The 17,391-nt window shown below is 30.3% G+C and overlaps 1 non-coding gene across 1 annotated transcript; it reads left to right on the top strand.

Moving 5' to 3' along the window:
* The first annotated feature begins 716 nt into the window (after positions 1–716).
* LOC132275658 (small nucleolar RNA R71) lies at positions 717–823 on the top strand. Its single transcript, XR_009470696.1, has one exon. It is a non-coding gene; the product is annotated as a small nucleolar RNA R71 (small nucleolar RNA).
* Positions 824–17,391: the final 16,568 nt, after the last annotated feature.

A 17,391-nucleotide genomic window follows, 5' to 3' on the forward strand; every position in this document is an offset into this window, starting at 1 on the left:
CGATCTGGGTTTGATCGATCCAACTCTGATCGATCTCACTTTTCTGTGATCTATCTCACTTGGCAGTTTTTCAGCATCAGCCTCATTTTGCTCCAAATCAGCCTCCTTTTGCTCCAAATTCTCACAAAGACTTAGTTTGACTCCAAAAAGGCCTTAAGAAGCCATTTTTAGCTCGTTTTAACTTTATTAACCTAAAAAGGGAAATATCACGAAATTAGTCTAAAACGAAAAAATAAGATAGATAAAGGTCCTAGAATGTTCAAGCTTAAGGGGTTTAAATGCGCACTTTTCAGCGCTCATCACTTTACGCATGTCCATGGGGACAATTGGAAGTAGAATGCAAGACACTTCAACAAGTCATGCAAAATTCATTAGATGCATGATGATGAACATGATTAGGGGATGAAGATATTTGATTCGCCGAATTTTGGTTGATCAAGAATTGATCAAACCTTTGAGATAAAGATTTCATCTCAGCGACTATGTCATCGGAATTGTCAACTTGATATAAGCCAACATTCTTACTTCCACCTAGATTTCTACCATTTTTGGATGACAAAGATCTATGCATTGAATTCTTACTCATGTTTTCATACAATTACAACACATCATTTTCATGCTTGTCAAGATAAGAACCACCCATAGATGCATCAACCATACCCTTGTGATTATTCGGTAAACTTTTAAAGAAATATTAAACTAGTTGCCACTTAGGTATGTTATGATGTGGGCACTTCCTAAGCAAGTCATTAAACCTTTCCCATGCCTCATAAAACATTTCCCCATCCCCTTGAGAAAATTCACAAATGGAAGTTCTCATGGCATTGGTCTTCGAAACCGGATAGTACTTCTTCAAGAAGTTTTGTTGCATTTCTGCCCAAGAAGTTATCGAAAAAGGCCTAAGATTGTTGAACCAATATTTTGCCTTGTCCTTAAGGGTAAAGGGAAAAAGTTTGAGTCTTAAAACTTTTTCTGGCATGTCCGTGTATTTCACGGTGGAATATACTTTAAGAAACTCATCCAAATACTTATAGGGTTCTTCACTCTGAAGTCCATGATAGTTAGGAATCATTTGAATAGTTTGTGGTTTAATCTCATAGTGATGTGCTCTAAATGGGGGCAATTGAATGCATATAGGTGCATTGTATTCATTAGGCACATAATGGTCTCTTAAAGTAATGGGAGGATTCATAACCGGTGGTGCTACTCGAACATCGTGGTTGCCTTGTATAATGGGAGGTTGTGGAGCAAAAATTGGCCGAGGCATTCCCAATGGAATTTGGCCTTATTGTTGTGATGGGATGAATGGTCTTGGCATGCCTAATGGTACTTGAATATTTTTATGATGCACATTAGGGTGGAGGATGCTTTGTTGGTCTATGTGACCAAGGTCCTCCACACTGTCGTCATTCAATTCCTCCATTAGTGAAATGGAATGATGCGAACTACCTCTTCCCCTAGGATTACGAACAACCGATTCAAGATGCAAATTAGGAGGGACAAGAGTATGATTCAATGACCTACGATATTCATGCACTAACAAAACAAATAACAAGCAAATAACAATCACTTCGCCCCCACAGCAAATTAATTAACAAACATTCTCCACATACATTGGTCCCATACTCCCATGCTTGAACAATATGCAAAGCAAATTAAATTGCCTCCACGTGGGCTCACGATTTATCTAAGAATTTAAAAACTTGCCACCACGCGGGCCGACAATTTAACTAGAGATTGAGTTAGAAAGATCTCACAAAGGGTCCTTAAGTAATTTCAATTCATTTTCAATTTTCAAGCCTTGCTATGCTTTGCAAATTTTAGATTTTAGCCCTTTATGCTTTTGCTTAGCTTCACTTGGCTTCCTTACTTTCTTTGCTCTTTAATTCCCTTTGTTTGACTCTCTTAGCTCAATGTTCCTAGCCAATCAAGAACAAACACAATAAGTAACAAAAATAAAGTAAAGTAAAGACATGATCAAAAGAGTACTAATTTCTATTTGTTTCCAAAACATGGTGTTGCCAATTCAATCCCCGGTAACGGCGCTAAAATTTGACGAAGCCGCTTGTATACGCCAAAATAATGTAGTGAATGTGCGATTCAAAAAAAGCCTTTTTGGTCAAGTTTAAATTTATAAAAACCACTACTACCACTATTACTAACGTAGTAAGAGTGAGTAGAGATTGTCCCAAGAGATTATGGGCGTGTTTGCAATAGAAACAATATATAAGGTTAGTAGGTCAAGTGATCAAAATATGATTTGTTTGGTTGATTAAACTACAATGAAATTGAAATTAAAGCAAGTAAAATGTAACAATTTAGAAAGTAAGGAAAAAGATATAAAGGGGAGGACTTGGGGTACTAGAGCTTACCACTAAGCTTGACTTCACTAGACACTACCAATTGTATATCAATTGAGAAATTTAATTGTAACTTGTGTGTGTGTGTGTCATTAATTGAAACTAAGCATGGATGGAAAATAAGTATAGATTGTCTAGCCAATTCAAATGGAAAGCACAACTTATCAAATGAGACCAAAATCCATTCAATGAAACCACAATTTATGCACACACAATTATCTACAAGCATACACCATTTGCATTCATAAGTATGGAACACCAAGGAACAAGAATAGATTGTCCACCTATCTATGAATCTAAAGCAACTACACTACAACTACACTAAAGACATGGAAATTAAACTAAGTAAGCTAAAGGTGTGGCACAATCCATCAAGAAATAAGTGTGAACCATCAAATAAATTACAAGAGTGTTCAATTAAGCACTATATTTTGACCATCTCTAGATTAACTTCATCCATACACATAGACATGCATAAATTCCACTAAATCTAGAGAAAAGCACATGAATCATCCATTCTAGCATACATAGACATATGATTAGAAATAGACAATCAATTAAAAGCATTAATCCATACACATCAAGTAAAAACCACAAGATATATATATAAATCCAAGATCAAAACATTTGTTACAAGTAAATTCCCAAAAATGTACAAAGCACTAAGTCTAAGAAGCAAACTTAGGGGCTACTCTAGCCCCAAGTAGATGTCTAGCCACTCATTGAAGCAGTCATCCAACCTTCAAGGGCTATCTCTATGGTAGGAATGACCTCCTTCTTAATGGAAACCCTAGAAGAATGGAAGAACTCCCAAAACATGTTAAAGCTCTCTAGTCTCTAGCCTCTAGCCTCCTCTCCAAGATATGAGATATGATATGTGTAATGAAGATATGAAGATGATGCTCTTAAAATGGCTCCAAATCCTTATATAGGAGGCAAGTGTCACACCCAATGGTCTGGATTCGTGCACTAGGGTCCTTGCAATGATTGTACCATGAGCCAACTTTTAATGAGCTGGACTTTGTTTTATTTCAGACTTGAGGAGGTTCGATCGATCGAATTATGGAGAGATCGATCGAACTTAGGTGAGATCCATCAAATGCTGCAGAGATCGAGTGCCTTTTTGAATAAAGACAAATCTATGAGATATTTTGAGATATTTTGGGAAAGAGACAAAAGTGGTAGGTGTACTGGATAAGATCAAATAATTTTGATCGATCTGAGAAAGGTTGAATCGATCGAAGATGGTGATATCTTTTGGATAAGGACAATTGCTTGGATCCATCTTAATGAAGCCAGATCGATCTTGCTCTGATTGATTGAAAAAATGTTGAGATCGATCGAACTTGTTGTCTTTCCACACTTTGCTTCCACTTTGCTCCTTTCTTCCATTTAGCTTGGGATTGCTTCTTTAAGCTCTTATTTGACTGAATTAACTTATTTTTTTGGATAAGCACCTAAAAAGGCAATAACATGAAATTAGTCTAAGACGGGAAAATAAGATAGATAAAGGTTCTAGAATACCTGAGCTTAAGGGGTTTAATTGCGCACTTTTCAGCGCTCATCAGAGGTGGTCAATGTTATTATCTTGCTTTCCCGGAGTCATGTCCATACGGATTGTGTGATCTAGTCTCTTCTGGAGGATTTTGTTTCCCCTGTTACCCATGATATATCATTAGGTGATGATGTTGTTCAAATAGAAGATACCACGGTCTTGGATCTTAGAGCGCTGATAGAGTGGGACATTACGTTTGGTATAATGCTATATACTGTGGTGGAGGATAAAGCATGCATATTGGATGTTGTTCGTAGCATTATGCCAATTTCTATAGCCTGTCATAGTCATGTTAAGGCTCTAAGACTTCCCACTATAGATTTTATTAGGAAGGTAGCATAGATAGATCCATGTATTTGGCTATATGCTTTAAGTGTACCTTATGTACTTGTTGCTCTGGTGTTATAAAATCTTTTGTTTACCAAAAAAAAAACAAAAAAGGACCTGTCATCACTTTCAACCATTAACAGAACGGTGAAAAGGTTAAAGTGTCCTCTTCAACAAATAAATAAATAAATAAAAATAAATTGATGTAAAATGACTTGGCAAAGAGAAATTATCCCAATCATCTTCTCTACCCACCATGGCTATTGCCACCTCCTCCCATCACAAATTGACCCAGAAACTCATGTGAGGAGGGGTAATATTAATTTTTTTAATAATTTCAGGTAGGGAAAGGTAATATTTCATATATATATATATATATATATATATATATCAATATGACAAAAATAGGAGACATAATAGTAAAAAAAATTCAAGGGGTACAACATGGGTCCATCCTTGGCTCTCACCATGGCCACTGCCACCACCCAATCGAACCCCCAACAATCCCCTAATTTAACCCACAACAATTCCAATTAGATCTTTACTCTTTCTTTGCCTTTGGCATTGTTGGAGTCAATGATCTTCTTACCACCACCATTAGCGGAGGTAGGCTAGTGGCTATTAAATTACCATTCACATAAGTTGATGTGAATATATTTAGGGTTAACTACTAATACATGGGCTTATGGGGTATATACTACACAATCATGAAGTCAAAGTCATGAAACATTAATAAATGGATGGACCACACAAACTATTTCTAAAAAATAGACTTACTTTCTACTTTGGACCACACAACAAACTATATTACTATAATGACCCAAGACATCACTATTATAACATAAAAGCCTTAAAACATGAAATCAATCTAATATATTAAAAGATCCTTGAATAAAATGTGTATATATATATATATATATATATATATATATATATATATTTCACACTAAATTAATATTTCTCAGTAGATTAAATTAGACTTATAGACTTCTTTAGAGAAAATATCTTATATATAAATTTCATTTAACGAAACAGTATTGGCTCTGATACCAAAATTAAAATCAATCAAACCCAATTAGAAGCATGGAATAACAGAGAAATAAATTTAACAATTGAATCACAAAAATGACTTTCGAACCTGATAACGCCCTAAAAGAAACGTCAAGATACCGGCAAGACTGGCCAACAAGCCAACAGTTCGAGTCAACTCATAGAAGGAATTGTTAAATTAAAACTAAGGCAGCTTGTACTGGTTGGATTCAAAAAAATTCTAGGATCTACACTGTCTGGCTAAAAGAAATCGATATACTAGATCTTTTTGTCGACAGAAGTCTTTTGCTCGAAAGAAAAGAAAATACTAAAAAAGGAGGATGAGATTTTATATAAGAACAAATTGGATGATTTTATTACATGGGAAATATATACATAGAGACACGCTGTTTATACATGGATGCACTCTCAAACAATATTTTACAAAAAGAAATACACTGAAAGAAATCATAAAAGAAAACACACTAAGAAGTTATTATTGAAGATTGGAATACTTGATGGAAGCTAAAACTCAATAATCCTTTCTTGAGTTGAGTAGCTCCTTTTATAGATTGAACTGAGAAATAGATCAACCTTGAGATTATAGATGCTGCATAGATGGCTGAGATGTAAGATGCTTTGGAAATAAGATATCTTAAATTATTGCTGGACACCTTTATCTTTAAATTGTTGCTTCTTGACATTTATGTGCTTTAGAATCTGTTTTCGGTGGATTCTTATCTACAAATGGTTCGTGATAGTGGAGTCTACTGTGGACTTTTTGACTTTAGAGTGCTCTCTGGATTCTTCTGGGAGAAAATATTATACTTCTAGCATATCGAAATAATTTCTTTCTTCAGTGCTGTCTAGTGAGTTGTCATTTCCTTTATCTAACCAAGCATGTAGTCCTTTGATGCATTCTTCTTCCTTATCCATTATAGCTATTACCTCTGGTGAGATTTCAATATATGGAGGAGATCAATTCTGGTTTTGATAAAAATCTCCATGTTTATATTATGATCTAAAAATCTGAAACCATGGTTGAAGCTTGGATTAAGGAATCGATAAGCTTTGAAATACATTAATTGGTCAAATATAGCTGGTTCTATATGGTTACGGAAATCATTAACAAAAGGGGTGTATTGTAACTGGTTTTGAACTTCAATGGGATCTGTATTAAGATACATCCTATGCTGTCTAATAATTACAGCTCCATTTTTTACCCATTCGGGGGGAGTGCTATAGATTTAGAGGTGAATTGGACTTTCTAGCATGTAGTTTTGGTGCCAATGAGATTTTTCAAAAAGAATGGCTTGGTTCAATCGATAAGTAAAATTAAAAACTTCTAATACTTCTAAGGATATGTCTTTGGGTATGGTGATACTATTGACCATTCCTAATTCTAAGAGTTTGTTTGTGTGGCATCTGGTGGTTTTTGTTAAAAAACATGTTTTTCTGGCAATATCAAGAGGAGAGTAATGTATAAGATCTATATCTAACTGAACTATGGAATGAACATCATATTTTTGTACAAGGTGTAAAGAAAGATAATGGTAACAAGTTCCATTAGGTGGACTATTGTTTCTGAAGTAGTTTTGGATATCAATCCATTCTTTGAAACCATCAGAATTTGCTTCTTTAAGGATAAGTTCTTTTATATCATCAGGAAAGAGCTCAACTTGTTGTCTTAGGATTTCTATATAAGTTGGAGAGAAAATGGGTAAAAGATTGGCATACTTTGTTTGTACATACAGAAGTTAAACTTTTTGAAGATTTTCATCTTCATTAATCCTCTATTCAGAAATGGTTAGTTTAGCAATGATGTATGCTGTTGCTGCATTTTGATAGGCTAAATTTAGCTTTTTAAAATGAGAATCTTGTGTTCTTTCTGAATATTATGATATGCTTTGTTAGTTGCTACAATATATTCACTTAAAGTATTTAAATTTTGACAAGGGTTCTATCAGGAGTATTTCTTGTAAACCAGATATTATCCAAAATAAGTTTTTGGTCTGGAAAAAGTTTATGTCTAGCGCGGAATTGTTGAGCTGGGTTTTGAATAATTAAAAGTGGGTTAGAAGTGCCTGGTATAAGGCTATAGTTGTTGTTGTTACTCTTCTCTATTCCTGTAAAATTTAACAATCAATTAATAGGCGAGATAGAATATCCGCTAAATAATTGTCTTTTTCTTTGACATGTTCAAATATGGGTTTAAATCCTCGTCCAGTAATACAGTCAATATAAGAAATCCATCTTTTTGTAGACATCCTCTGTTGTTTTGATTTATTTACAAATTTGACAATATTATCAAAATCTGTTCTTATGGGGAATTCTTTATTAAGAAAAATATGAAATTTTTCTATAGAGTTTATTACTCCTAAAAATTCTAGATTTGTTGATGGTAGTATAGGTTGTGCTTTATTAAATGTTCCACTTGCATGGCAACAAATTTGTTCCTCTTCTCGAAAAGACTCTTTTGTAGGTCTTTAAAGGAGTAAACCTGCCTATCCTTGTGCTGATTCATCTATTTGAATTATTTTGTAATTATTTTGCATGTGGGAGTTGTAAAGGTTCTAACTAAGTGCCTAGAGATTTAATTTTCTTAACGAGTTCTATGTCTTGTGTATTAAAATATTTTTGACCATTTTTTTTCCAAATTTAGAGTATAATAGTCCTACTAATTGTCCTAATTTTGGGATGAAATCGCGACCGTAATTTAATAATCCTAAAAATGGTTGTAGTACCTTGGTTTCTTCTAATTTATCAGGAAAACTTAAAATCTTTTTAATAATATATGATTGTAATTCTACTTCTACTCCCTTTATGAAAAAGCCTAAAAATTTGATTTCTAGTTTTTCTAATATCATCTTTTTGCTACTTTAATGAGTCATTGTGTTATAAATTCAGTTAGTGTTATTTCAAGATGTTCTCTATGTTTTTCTTTGGTTTGACTAAAGACAAGAATATCATCGATATAAACACAACATAAATTTAAATATTTATTAAATACGGTATCCATTTTTCGTTAGAACTCTTGCGATGCGTTATCCAAAAGGCATAACAAACCATTCATAATGTGCATCAGGACATGTAAATGCAGTCCATTCAATGGATTCATTAGTCATGAGGATTTACCAAAATCCTGATTTGCAGTGAAATTTAGAAAATCATTTTTTGTCTTATATTCTGTTAGTAAAAACATCTTTATTTGGGATTTTATAGCTGTCATCATAAGTATTATCATTTAATCGTTTATAATTTATAACTATTCCAGCTTTTCCTCTTTTTATTTCAGCGTGGTTTCTAACCATAAATGTTGGACTTCGATGTCTACTATTGCTTTTTCTTATTACTTTTAGCTGTAAAAGTTCTTTAATTTGTCTCTAAAATTCTTCTTAGTCATCTAGAGTACAGGGATTATAGTTATAAAGAGATTTATTATATTTAGTTTTGGTTCGATTTTATTTTTATACCAATGTTTCTGAGGATCTTCTCCTAAGATCTCTATTGTTTCAGTTAATCGTAGAAGATTATCTAAGTTTAATTTAGAATTTTTAAGCCTTATTATTTAGAATAATCTTTGGTTCGTCTAAATGGCTAAGAAACATTAATGCTTCATAGATATCTTCTAAAAATTCAAACACATCAAATAAATGTTCTGCAGTTTCGTCTATTATAGGTATAGTATTAATATAATATAGGTGACAGTTCCTTTATTCTTTTCGGGAATATTTTGCATTTTTGATTGAATAAAGGTTCATTTTTTAAAAAATTGTAAACCTGTAAGGATATACATAAATCCTTCGATGAGTGAATTTATGAAATTTAATCCTAAAATAAAATCATAAGTATTAGGAGTATTATTAACTACATAAGTTTATGGTAAAATAAATTTTTCATTGTTAATTTATATAGGAATATTTTAAATGCAATGAGTTATTAGAAGTTTTTTTATTAGTATATTGACTCATATTAACATTATAGTTTAATTTTATTAATGATTCTTATGGTATTAAATGCTTTTGAATTATGCTTTTAGGTGCTCCAGTATCTAGCATAATAGAGGTTTGGATCATTTTTCTTTAAATTCTAACGTTACTTGGAATTGGATTAGACTAGATGGTTTATATATTGAATTTATGAATTCCTCTAGTGTATCTTTTAGCTGATGCTCATATTTTGAGTAACAATCATGACATAATAAAGTTTTATAATGGTCTCTACAACCTTCTTTAATGGATGCACTACATTGTTTACAATTAAAAGAAGAGAATGAAAGTTAACTAAAGTATAATGACATGATGGATTGCTTATAGTGTCAACGAAATCTTCCATTGAATAAAATCCTTACTCAAAGTCTTCATCATTATAGAATTCGTTATCTATGCTTTCGATACTATATATACTTTCATTATCATCATCGGAATCATAAATACTTTCCAGTTCATATAATTCTTTTATTTGTTCTTCAATATCTTCAAGTATACTGATTTTTTCTTGTATTCTTTTGATAGATTTTGTTTATGTATGTAAGAACAATTTAGCCTTATATAACCTGGATCTCCACAAATAAAATATTTATAATTTCATTCTTTTGTGGGTAATGTGTTAACTTTATTATCTTTTTTATTATTTTCTTTATTTATTTTTTTGTTTTTTTATACCAAAGGACACTTTTTGAATTGTCTAGGGTTATTTTTGAAATAAAGTTTTTTGTCACGATAATTTTTGTAGGTTTTGTTTTTGTGTAGATTATATTTTTTAGGTTTGTTACACTTATAATTTTTCTGAGGCATATAACCATACTGTGATGGAAAGTCTATTTGTCTACATGTATAATAAAATTGTTTCTTAATTTGTTTAGATTCATTACGTTGTCTACATTTTGCTTTTAACATGTTATAAACAGAATTTACTCTATCTCCTATAGTTAACCAATCTCTTCTAGGATTTTCTAATAATTTTTCACATATCTTAGTTCATACACTTCCTGGTAATTTTTGAAGATACCTATCGATTAAGGTTATATCTCCTGTTTTGCCTGTGACTGCGAAATACTCGAATAACTTATTAGTGTAATCCTTTATATATCTGAAATCACAAATCTGTAGTAATTCTAAATTACATAAAGCTTCTGTTTGCTTTATTTGGGTTTCGTCTAATAATATATTTTCTCCTACTAGCACATTTTCTTATTAAACTAGCAAAACCTTGAATTGTAAAATTATCTCGTAGGAGGGTACGTAGTCATTAGCATAAGTTACTTTAAATTATGAATTACTCCCCTTAATAGGGTCTCACAATAAGTTAGGGATTGTGTTTTATTATCAAAGTTGGTTAGAATAGCTTGCCTAATGCAGTTTTGTTCCCAATCTTCAATTACTTTTGCCTAATCTTGGGGATCGTGTCGTGATATGTCTAGTATTGTTCCTGCTTGTTGTGCTAGTATATTATCGTAACGTCAATGATTTTGTGTCCAAGCGTACATGTCTAGTATATTTCTATTTTCGGCATAAGTTTTATGTGTGGGATTTAACCATTGTCCAGTGGTATAGTCGTCATTTGTGGTATTAGTACTTCCTGTGGCATTATGCATTTCCTGTTTGCCTGACCTTGTATAGGTTGGTTTTGAGAAGTTGATGTTTCTGCGATTTCTTTTCCTTCTCTATGTTCTACTACGTCTAATTCTTCTTTTAATGTGTTTAATTCATTCTTTGTGTAAAAAAATTCTAATCCTACATTTAGAATATTTCTCCTAATATCTTCATTATTTCCTTATCTTTGGTAAATACTTTCTAGAAGTTGATACTTGGGTTCTGGATACTTATCCTTTAAATCTTTTATTTCTAAATTTTCAAAATCAAATATAATTTTATCTAGAATTTCATTTTCTAGTTTATCATAGAGGACATTAATTTCTTCGGGAGATTTTATCTCTATTATGGTATTTATAAATTCTTCCTTAGTATTATTATCTATTAGATTATTTTGTCGTTTATAATTATTGAACCTTATACTAGCTTCTCCGTTATGTTTTACATATATTTTATTATTATCAAGAATCTTTTGGATTGTTTTATTAAGATTTGGTAATTCCCATTCAGTTCCTTCATAGGTTTCGCTACTTATTTTCCTAGCTTCAATCATTTGAACGTATTTACTACTAAATGGCTTAACTATTTCGTCAAATTGTGCCTTAAACTTAAACTTTAGGTTATACTGATTAACTGTTTTACCCATAAATAAAATATTAATTAATAGGTTTTCATATTCGCCAGCCATGTTATATCCCTTTGTAGATATTACTATCTTAATATATTTGATAAATTCTCTAGTGGTCATTATGAAATTAGGAATACATCCTACAATGGCTGCGTTAACTACTAAATCTATTTCTGTACTACACTAGCTATTTATGCATGTTGATGGTTAGTCCATTTATCATCGTAAATATAAACAAGAGCTTTGGTTCCTACTTCTAATCTATTTAATCATACTATACCAATCATTATAACACCCAAATGCATAAGATCTAAATTAGTTTTTTCTAATTAATGATAAGCTTTTGGTGTTATGAGATCTAATATTACTTGATTATTAACTACACTTATTCTTCTTTGGCTAAGATGATTATATATTTTACTATAGAAGTTTAACAGATTACTAGAATAAAGGTTAACTTTATTAGATACTTTCTTCATTCCATTTTTTATATAATTTTGAGCATCATGCTCATTATCATATAAATCTTCTACACGCATTATTTCTTTGGCTTTTCTAAGAATAATTGCCATTCTTTATATGGTTGCAATAGATTTACTTGCTTAGTGTTTTTACCCGATAAATTAGTGATAATTTTTAATCTTTTATTTTATCTAAGAGTTCAGTTATTTCTTTAGAAGATTCTCTAGGAATACTTTCTTGTAATACTTCTAATTTTTCTTCAAGTTTATTAACTTTTTTAGATAACTGGAGTAGTAACTGGATTAAAAAGTTATTTTGTCGAATACTATAGAAGTTTAACAGATTACTAGAATAAAGGTTAACTTTATTAGAATTTTCTTTTTAATTCCATTTTTTTATATAATTTTGAGCATCATGCTAATTATCATATAAATCTTCTACACACATTATTTCTTTGGCCTTTCTAAGAATAATTGAAATTCTTTATATGGTTGTAATAGATTTACTTGCTTAGTGTTTTTAGCCGATAAAGGATTAGTGATAATTTTAAATCTTTAATTTTATCTAAGAGTTTAGTTATTTCTTTAGAAGATTCTTTAGGAATACTTTCTTGTAATACTTCTAATTTTTCTTCAAGTTTATTAACCTTTTTAAATAACTGGAGTAGTAACTGGATTAGAAAGTTATTTTGTCGAATATATATATTGATTGATTTTACGTATGTCGTAAAACTTGTAAATCCTATAGGTTCTTTATCTATTTTATAGAGTTCGAATAAGGCTTGTAGGTAATCAGGATTACTGGTGCTCATAAATTATTGTAATAACTTTTGGATATCTTCTTTTAGTGATTTTAAATAGTCTATAATTATTTTTTGATTTTCAGAAATATTTTTAATATCATTACTTATATCTTTAATAGTAGAAATTATAATTTTGTTATCTAAATTTCTGGGACTGGAATTATGATCAATTTGTGTTTTAATATAATATAAGTTCTCTTCAAATCATTTTATCGAGGTGTCTAGGTTATTAAACTCTATTCTGCTCATAAACTTGACTAAAACCTTTGTCGTCTAACTTCTAAAATATTCTGTATAAGAATAATTCTAGATCTAAATTCTTTTATTCTTCATGCGTCGTGTTGTATTTTCGAATTCTAGTGAAGTGTAACAGTTCCTAAGTGCTACTTGACAATATTCTAGAATTTCTAAAAGTTGTTCTTTGGATAAATTGTGCATAAAATAAACTTTAGGAGTGAAAATATAAATTTAGCTTATGAAAGGGGTTCAATTAGAAATTGGTTCATGATATAATAAATACCTAAACTACCTTCATGATTTTGTAAAATACCTTCACTATCACCACTTATACGTAAAAATCCCATATATTTATATATTTGTGTAGTAATGTAGTATATATGTAGAAGGAGCTAAATGCGGAGAGAACAAACATATAAAGATCATATATATATATATATATATACATATATATATATAGAGTCCTGATCTCTTGCTCCCCATAGAGCAAGAAAAATAATCCATACTTTCTATATAGACCGTTAGATTAAATCTAACGATCATTTTACAAACCCACCTATGGCCTTTCCTTTTAATACAAAACCATTCTTACCCTATTTTTAGTTTCTATAATTAATTTTACCACCCACTGTAACAATAAAAGGTAATTATCAAAATAAAAATAGAAACCTTTGAAAAAAATTAATTCCTATATATTTTACTAATAAATTTGCTTTTATTTAAATGTTTCTTTGAAAGAAAAACAATACCCGTATATTGCTAAGAAGCTTGATAGTGTCTGGGGTGCCTGGTTTTTCTTCCGTTTTTATTTTAAACCAACTTTGAATGAGAAATCAAAGAGTAAGATCACTTGGGAGAGTAATGGGGTTGGTGGTTATGATAAATTAGACTTGAAGCTTGATGTTTTCATGGTTCAGCATGATATGAAGAATATGTATATGTGGGTTTTCAAGGGGAGGTCTGAAAATGTATTGGGAAAGATGCAGCTGAGATGTTAAGCGGTGTGCATAATTCTGGGATTTAGAGGTGTTTCATGTTGTTTCAGAACCAAAGCTCTCATGGAAAGAAGTATTATTGTTATAGTTATTTGTGCGTGTATGTGTGAATAACAATATATATCATACAACTGAATAATGGAATCATATGACATTGACTTTATTCAAAATTGTTAAGGCTTAAACTAAATAAAATGAAAACAAAAAATTTAATCTCTTCGTAAAGGGATGAAACTTAACAAAATTTAAAAACATTTAATCCTCACAGCCTTAAAGTAAACTCTTCTACGACAAATAAAAGTAAAGCTACGGGGGAATTAATTTTTTTTCAAAGTTTTTTATTTTTACCTTTTATAATTACCTTTTATTGTTATAGTAGATGGTAATCGTAAAATTAATTATAGAAACTAAAAATAGGGTGACGGTGGTTTAGTCTTAAAAGGAAAGATCATGGGTGGGTTCGTAAAATGACTGTTAGATAAATCTAACGGTCTATATAAAAAGTGTGGATTATTTTTCTTACTCCATGAGGAGTAAGAGATCAAGACTCTCTATATATATATATATATATACAGTAGTGTTTAATTGCTCACTGGAGCAAGGAATTATATACTCACTGCTAATTGTAGCCTTAGGATCTAATCCTACAGCAATTAGTTAATTGACTTTTATTTTCTTCATTTTAAGAAACTTATATTTTTTTTTCTATACCATTAAATATCGTTCAAGAAAAATGATAGAATTAGACAATTTATTAAAGGAAACAAAAATAAAATAATTGGCTACTTTTTTGCCTGGGTTTCTCTTTCCAGTAAAAAAATACTTCCCTATCACTACCGATTGTTTATTCAATTCAACAAATTTGTATGCAGCAACAGAAACCAAATAAAATTAATCAAAAGAGATAAATAAAGTAGACATTAAATAAAGATTACTTGAGAAGTATTGATTATAATCAAAACTCAAATTTTAAGATTGATCCATATTTTATACTCAGCTTAATAAAATATTTTGAATTTGTTCAGCAACTAATTTAGAATTAGGAGACTATTATTGGTTTCATAATTTTTTTAGAAAGATCCTGCAAAACAACTCTTAATATATTATTATATATCCATCTAAATGTTTTCCATATTTTTTTATTTTTTATTTTTTTGGTAAATTAAATGTTCAAAGTGTTGATTGGTAAAAACATGCCAAAAGATGTATAATATCATTGCAAATCTTAAGTTTTTTCATAATTTATCAATAGAATTGATAAAGTATGGAAAAAAAACTAAAAATGATGACTTTTAATTTTAAATTAATTTTACTTCATCGTGGCTGCTTGCAAATTTGGCAAAAAGTAGCCAATTTATTTTATTTTTTGTTTCCTTTAATAAATTGTTCAATTCTATCATTTTTCTTTAAAAATATTTAATGGTATGGAAAGAAAATGTAAGTTTCTTAAAATAAAGAAAAATTAAAGTCAATTAACTAATTGCTTGTAGGATTAGATGGGTACAATTAAAAATGAGTATATAATTTCTTACTCCCATTGAGCAATTAAACACTATTGTATATATATATATGGATAAATTACAAAACTTCCTTGAAGTTTCGTCAAAATACAAGACCTCGATCCCCCTTGTTTGTCAAATTACACTTTACCTCCCTTCAACTTTACCTCCCTTCAACTTTGTATCCTTAATTCATTCCATTAACAGGCGTTAGTCAACGCAAAATGTAAGCAAATTTTATCTTTTAAAGTTCCTAATGTGCCTTTCTATTTGCTGTGAAGACTTATTTGACCTTACTTACTCAAATAAATTTACTTAAACACCATAATTTTATTTTGTCATTACAAGCTAGCCATGTTTTAGCTCTTGGCAAGTAAACCGAAAAAAAAAAAAAAAAAAAAAAATTTCATTTCTTTGGTCGCGTCTGTGGAGAAACAGACACCACTGGGGAGAAGCAAGGACAGCCGTGCTCGCAGTTCTGTCATTGTTTCTCGTTGGCATTGTATTAATTTGAATTTAGCATTGTATTTTGGAATTGGATTTTAGAATTAAATTATGTTATATTTATGTAACTAAATTTTTTTCAATTTCAAATCTAAGTCTCGAATTTGTGGCTTGCCAACATAGCTTAGAAATTTTCTTGCTTGGGATTACTTGCGCATTAAAAATTTGTGCTCCTTATATTGTAAGGAAAGAAACACAGAAAAAAAAAAAGCTGAAGATGGAACTTTGTACATATACCTAGGTAATTGGTTGGTACGAGTGAGAGTTGTGATTCGAAAAAAAATATCTTTATACAAATAATGACATAATTTGACGAAATAATCAGGGGCGGAGCCAGGAACTTGTGATTGGGGGGCCAAAAAATTTTTTTTTTTTTTTCCCATTTAAAAATAATATTACGATTCATTATATTCATACAAAAATATATCTAAGCCAAAATTTTGTCAAGAAGATTTTTTTTTAAATGCCCGTTAAAAACACAAATAAGATTAAGTCAAAATTTAAAGAACATTCAATTAAAAAAAAATAAACACTTTAGTTTATAAATGAATAAAACATTCATGTACTAATAGCACAAATTAATACTTGCTTATGAAAAAAAAATACCACAATCGTCAAGCAAAATTATATTCTTGAAAATTGGTGAAAATTGATTATATATTCCGCTATTCGGTCGTTGAAAGAGAGCAATTTGATTTTTTTTAATTATTTTTGGAAAATAATATTGCACTTTGAGTGATTGAAAAATGAAGAGAGACACCATACCTCAGTCCGCTGTGATTTTTTAGATGCCGTGTGCTCAAAATCATAGATCTGTAAATAAAAAAATTAAAATGCAAAGTGAGAGAAATTTTTAATATGAAAACAGAACCAGTGTTTGTCTGGTCTAAATCTGATGGTCTCCATTTTTGGATCTTTTCCACTTGTCGTCACCATCGTTGGGAAATCAGTAGTTACAATTCCATCGCAAGCTTTAGCTCAAAAAACGAATGAGTTATGAAAGAGTGCAATTTGATATATATATATATATATAATATTAGAAATTATTCAATTAATATTAAACTTTGGTCGATTTAGATTCTTGAGATGCAGTGCTCTCAAAATTATACAATCTGAAAAAAAAAAATAATAAAAAAAGCCCCAAAATTGAGCCATATTTCAAGGAAAAGAAAAAGTGGGGTGGAGGTAGATTCACGAAGGAAATAAACAAAAAAATGGGGTTAAAACATTATATAAAATAATATATAATATAAATAAACAAACAAACCATCAATGAGGCCAGGGGACAAGGGATTCAAAAAAACGAAAAAGAAGATTTTTATTTTAAAAATATGTTAAAAGAAGTAAAGATCGGATGGATATATATATAATAATAATAATAATAATAATAATAATAATA

Source organism: Cornus florida, unplaced genomic scaffold (genome assembly GCF_030987335.1).
Source record: "Cornus florida cultivar Cherokee Brave unplaced genomic scaffold, ASM3098733v1 CherokeeBrave_3.0.0_Hap2_Chr09, whole genome shotgun sequence".
Taxonomy (NCBI): Eukaryota; Viridiplantae; Streptophyta; class Magnoliopsida; order Cornales; family Cornaceae; genus Cornus; species Cornus florida.